Source organism: Agelaius phoeniceus, chromosome 1, assembly GCF_051311805.1.
Source record: "Agelaius phoeniceus isolate bAgePho1 chromosome 1, bAgePho1.hap1, whole genome shotgun sequence".
In the NCBI taxonomy this organism is placed as follows: Eukaryota; Metazoa; Chordata; class Aves; order Passeriformes; family Icteridae; genus Agelaius; species Agelaius phoeniceus.
Window position 1 is genome coordinate 77126678 of NC_135265.1, and position 6754 is coordinate 77133431.

Consider the following 6754-nt stretch of genomic DNA (forward strand, 5'->3'; position numbering starts at 1 on the left):
TTTTTTGCAGTTAGATTGTTACTCTGTAGTCACCATAAACATATATATTATAAATATAGTTATTTTTCCATTGATGATCTGCTACAGTTCACCATATTTCACTGCCACACCCACAGGAAACTTGAGAAAACCTTTTGAGGTTGGACATTTTCTTAATTTTGTTCTTGACAAAATTTAAACAGAAGCAGAATAAATATATAAACCAGCACTTTTGTCCACTCTTTATGTACATACGCATGCCTAAATATAGCTGTGCAGATGGCAGAAGTTCAGATATGCACAAGGCATTATGTCTTGGAAAATGTCTTGCAAAACTATTTTATGTGACTTTTTTCTGATGATCTAAGGCATAGGCATTTTGTAAGACAATGGTTTATGGCTCCCAAAATGCATATATCCTTTTATTCTCCTTCCAAAGTATCTGCAGTGCTATACAATCTGTTTGAGCTCTACTCATGATTAATGGCACTGCCAAGGTCAGCCTGAGTCTCTCTTGAACCACAAGTATTGTGTTCACCTCAGGTCTATAGCTTATTCTTTGTATAGCTAAAGAATTAACAACTATCAGATATACTTAGCTCACAAGTCTGATATTAATTTGCATAAGTTTCCCTTTACTCTCTGGGGGAAATGTAAAGATATTTCAACATTATATAACTTAATCTCTCAATAAGACTTTGAAACGCATTATAAATGAGTTTTGGATCATTCAGTAAAATTGGACAGGGCTGCATCAAAAGCACAATTGGCATAGCTTCTACCAGCAGCATGCTGAGGAAGAGACACAGCAAATGGCAACAAGGAAATGTTGTGGTTTTTATTGTTTTCAGGAAAGGTCTCCTGTGTTCCCTAAAGACAGACTAAATCAATAAAAGCTCTCTCCTCACAGGACAGGAAAGCAGAGGAAGTGATGGAGCTCATTTGACAGCACAGAAGTTTTCGTGTGGAAGATTGTTTTAAATTTTCACACATCTTGACAGTACATCAAAAGCAACTTGATACTGCACAGTGGGCCTAAACAGAGCACTGGGTAAAAGAAGAAATATTTATATTTTCTACCAGTCACAACTGAGACTTGATTCATACAAGAGTCACAACCAATTAGTAAAGGTTCCTTATGTAGCATGTTCATGGCAATGCTTCCTACACTATTGCCACAACTAAAACAAACCTCTGACTCTGATCATTTTCAGATGTGCAGTCCTGTAACCAAACCCTGCTCTTAGCAACTGTGTTAGTCCTTTACATGCCTTTCACTAGTAAAATCACCATAAGTGAGGGCAGTGTTTGACTTTTTTGACACCATGAGGCATGCTCACTCCCGAGGAAATTCTCTGTATTTGTAGCTCATACTGGCTGAACATAAGTTGGCTTGAATAGGTAGGCATTGGTTTCTAGCCTGGACAGTCTATATGTGAGCCTGACTTCCAAAATGGCAGAAAACATGATTAACATGCTGCTACACAAAATCTGTATGTTGCAGTGAGTGGCTGTATGTTAAATCAATACCAAAATTGAATAGCAAGTGTATATTTTTGACATTTAGGATATTTGTAGCTGAGATGCTGCTATCACATAATTGATACACATCCAGGAAGATTTTAGAAAAAAAAATGTAATTGGTTACAAGAGTGCCCTTAAAATAAATAATTAAAATATTTGAAGACCATTTTTGAAGAGTGATCAAACACTTTTAACATTATAAGGGTATTTTTTGTAAACAGTTCTGTAGAACTAAGAAAAGGAATTGCTTTTCATTTATTCATAACCTGGGATTCAGGAAATTTGGGTTTGATTCCATGTTCTTTCATTCCCTTTCTAAAAGATATTTGTCAGGTTTTTAACATCTTATTTTTTAAATGATAATTAAAGAAGTATGAAATTTACAAGAATTAAAATATGTCAAGGCATCTGAGATGACATGAAGTCAGTAGAATTAGGGAGCCCAGTGCAATGTAAATTATGTACGATCAGTATCAGACATGTATCAGTTAATGTCTTCTGGTTTTACACACTATGGCTTAAAAAACACCCTTGCCAAGTCAAGATGTTGAAGTGGATGTCTCCCTTTCTGCCAAAACCTCAAATGCTATCAGAGTGTCAAGAAGCTAAGAAAATGTATAAAAGGGCACAGATTTGAGAGAATGTTTTTGTTTTAATTTCCAAAAATAGGACACTAGTGCATACTCATTTAACATAATCTCAAATATCCCAACAATGCAAATCACAACATTCTGTAAAATACTTTCTGCATATGAAGTGATTGAAATACTTCACTGGCACAAAAATTTTCACTTTTTAAGTTAAATATTTATGATATACAGTATTGGTGCTGAAATAAAGCATTCAGCTAAGAGTGGAAGTATCTAAGGAAAGTCAACTATTAAACTTACATCACAAATGTACAGAATTGCCAAATGATTTCCTTCAGAGAAGAAGGAAAAAAAATCATCCTTGCCCTCTCAAGAAAACTGAAAATGTCAATACTTAGGGAATTTCATACAATTTCTCTGTGAAGTCAGAATATAAAAGATTATTAATATTTGGGTTTAAGACTTCTACCACACAAATCTGAAATTACTGCTATTCTTGTAACACAAATCTGCAAAAATGACAGTGAGTCAAAGAGCAAGGATTTGGAAAGCAAAGACAGTAAATTATGTCTCCTACACAAAGATGGTGTTGAATATTTTATAATTTCATGATTTTTACTTATTTTATATATTGGCTAAATTTCACTGTTTGAAATACAATCACAGTTACTGCAGATTTACTCTAGGTTTTGGAAGCAGAGTTCATTGTAAAGCAAAGACCAATAAATGACTCAATAGTTTACTAATAATATTGTTCTAGAGATTGCCTTCAAATAATTCTTGCCTTGACAATAAGATTTCCATATCCTCATTTTACACTGCTAAATATTTGGTTCTGCAGATGCTATATTCATACTAGGTTTACCTCCATTATTGATGTGAGAGTTAAGGCTGTGTTGCTATGGAATAACAGATCTCTACTGAATGAATACAGGAATAAAAGGTAATAATTCGCTGGGTTAAAGGCATTTAATATTGCATTAATGACTGTATTTTACTTGTTGAGATTCGAGGTTGTACTGGTTTTGCAGTTATATTATTACTTTTATTATTATAAATGTTATTAGCATAAACATTCAAATCCTGTGTGTATAAAAACATATTTGAGCTTTGAAAAACTTAATGAAAGCAACTAATGAAATGACCCCCAATAATAACCCTACTGAGGTGACACTTAAGTGTGAATGAAAATCAAATTCTATATTACACTCATTCACAACCTTTTTGTAATGGAAAATCTATAATAAACGGAATCCTTTTCTGTTCTTATTTAAATCAAGAATCAGATAAGTAGTCAGAGCACCACCAGCTGTTGCTATTTTGAGCAAAACTAAGAAAAGTACCTGGAGATTTTTGGTGGGACTTTGGAGTGTTGGATTTATTTTTTAACCTATTTATTTAATTCATAGGCTTCTTTTATTCAACTTTAGTTTTCAACTAAAATTTCCAGGTTTGTTTTTTTTTTTTTCTTAATCTTACTTTCATGCCTGTTTTTCCAATGGAATTGCTTCCCAGGACTCAGGGAAATCTTGTCAATGTGTATTAATACCTGATGGATGGAAGTAAACAAGGTGGAGCAAGGTGTTTCTCAGTGGTGCCCAGTGACAGGACAAGTGTTAATGAACTTAAATTGAAATGCATGAAATTCCATTAAAATGCAAGAAAAAAGGTGCTTTATTGCCAGGCTGTTAAACAGTTGATCATATTGCTCAGATAAGTTGTCATGTATCCAGCCTTGGAGATCTTCAAAAGCCAACTGGATTTTTTCCTGAGAAACCTGCTGTAATTGACCCTGCTATAAACAGGGAGTCTGGACTAGATAATCTCCAGAGGTATTTTCCAGCCTCATCCATTCTGTGACTTGTGATAAAATCACACTTGGACTCCTTAGCTTGAGTAAGCTCCATAGCAATAGGGGCCTAACTGCATAAGCAGAGTAGAATCATAGAATGACACAATGATTTGCGTTGGAAAAGGACCTTAAACACCTTATTTCCAACTCCCTGGCATGGTCAGGAACACCTCCCACTAGATCAGGTTTCTCAAAGCTCCATCCATAGTAACTATGATTTGTTTCAGTGAGAAGCTGAGGTAGGAGTGAAGGAATAGAGTAGTAATCTATACAGTGACTAGCAATGAGGACAGGATGGAGAGGGATAAATTACTTACTGCAATTTCCAGTACAAGAAGTAAGGGGCATCACATGAAACAAGTAGATGTAAGGGTGAAATTAAAAAAAAAAACAGATGTGGTTCTTCACATGATGACTAGCTGAGGGAGTCATGGAGGCTCAGAGTTGATAACAGGTTGAAAAAGACGTTTGAGAAAGTCCTGAAAAACTGATAGTTTTTGGTTTGCTTAATACATAGGGATCATATCTGGCTGAATGTGTTTTTGAATAGTGCTTGATTAGCATCTGAGAAGTCTCATAACATGGTTGGTTTCTTGGTGTTTTGCTGGGATCTCAGCTTCTGCCAGTGCTGAGTAAAAGTTTACTACCCAAGTTTTACTAACTTATTTTCCTATTATGATTTTATTGTAAATTTACTTGATCTTCATATCAGCATTCCTTCAGTTCTAATTTTCCAGATCACATAGATAAAAGGCTTTTTTCTTATTTATTACATATCATATGCTTATATACATGCATATTTTGGTATTTCCCTCAGATTTTAACCATTGGAATTTCTGTATTTCCTTCAATACTGCACACCTTATATAGACCTTACACTTTTCTGTCTTTAACAGGGACACTAACACTGATTGCTGCTAAGGCTGAGGCTTAGTCTATATTTAAAAAAAAATCATTGCTGCATAAAGAAGATAACCTCTACAATACATGTCCTCTTTTGCATGTGTTTCACTTTGTTACCTGTCTTGAGTACATCTCTGTGTTCCAAGAACACCTGAAAAAGAGAGAGGAAAATGAAGTGACTGACTAGAAATGGGGCCAGTATTAGTCCACTGTTCTAGAATGCAGACTACTGCTCTACAGCTATTTGTTGTAATGGTAGAAGTGATTTATTGATTTCAAATATTGAACACTCTGCATTTACACTCAAATGCATGTTTTTCTACTGTATGCCTCCATAAAAAAGGACAATTCAAGAAGCATACACAAAAAGGTGTATGGTGAGGAAATGAAATCATATTAAGAGGGGTCACAAATAAATATGCCTTGAAAGCTTGTCTTATATTATTTGGTCATATTACTGCAGTAAATAGATCTATTTTAAATTTTATATATTTAATTTTGTTGTTGGAGTTAATTTTGTCAGAGCAGTAAGTGAGGTCCGAGGATACATTTAATATCATTCAAATGCTTCCATTGCCTTCAGCCCCTGCTGCTTTAGGTTGTTTGGGTTGCTTTGAAATTGGATCTTTATCCCCCTGTGTGTTCATTATGTTCCCAGTTGTGGGTCTTGCTGCATAAATGACTAGAGCCAAAGCTTCACACCAGAAACATCTGACTAAAAAGTATAGGACACAGGAGGACAGGTGCAGAATTGTAGTTTGGGTTTGCATAAGATGTTTCAGAATGAACAAACATCAAATTAATGTTCTGCCAACTTACATAGGCAACAATCAGACAATGAGTGCGAAAAAGAAAAAACACTAACTGCAATAACAAAACCTGTAGAGTATTTTCTCCTGTTCTACCACAGTATGTAAAAACAGATCCTCTCTGTGAAGGGAAGGAGACACAAAGAGTAGGAGATGAAGGACTCTGGAGTTGTTTTGTCCTCTTTTTTTATGGCTATTTGTATTTATCATCCTTTTGTATCTATAAATAACAAGCTAACATTTCTTAGCTCAATTGTGTTTTTTGTCTTAAATTAAGAAAAATATTTTTTATGAAATGAAAGGGGAATTTGTCAGTGACAAATTAAATAGAAATGCTTCAAATACAGTAAAGCAAGATATTAATTTTCATTTCATAAAAGGTGAAATTTGAGAACAAAAATTCAGTTCATCTTTTTCAGGTTTGATGAATTTAACTCACCAATGAATGATTATTGCTTCTAGTAATGCTGTCCTACAGTTGGTAAGTGCTACATTTTTCTTTCTAGGACTAATTTTTATGATTGCAATTCTGTTTATTTAAATTAAAATTTTATATGACATACATTAGGGGTTTTTTTGCTTGATCCAAATGATATGATTGAAATAGCTTAATATCATGTGTTATCAAGAGACCACGGTAAGTAACATCAGAAAAACGATTTAATAGAAGCAATTTGCTGACCAGAGATGTTCAAAGACAGATACTGATGTCTGAATTGTTGCCTATCTGGAGATAGTGCTTTATTACCCAAGTTGAAAGCAGTGCTTGAGTTCTCTCTTGATGGTTATGGAGAGGAGAATGCTCTCTCATGGCTCAGATTTGATGAAACAGTATCTTGACTTGACAACTCCTTTGGGTAATTGCTCTAGAAAACTGTTGCCATGAGCAGAGTGAGATCCCCATTTCAAATACTCAGCAGCAGAGAAGATTTAAGTACATGGGAAGATCTAAGTGGGACCATTCTTCACATTGAAATGATCTGCAAGGGACTGTAAGGTACCATATTTTCCTTATAAATGGTCTCCACTGCTCTTCTGTAATTCAGAGACCAGGCATGCATTTACACAAAGCATTGCAAGATTAAATAAAACAGGGT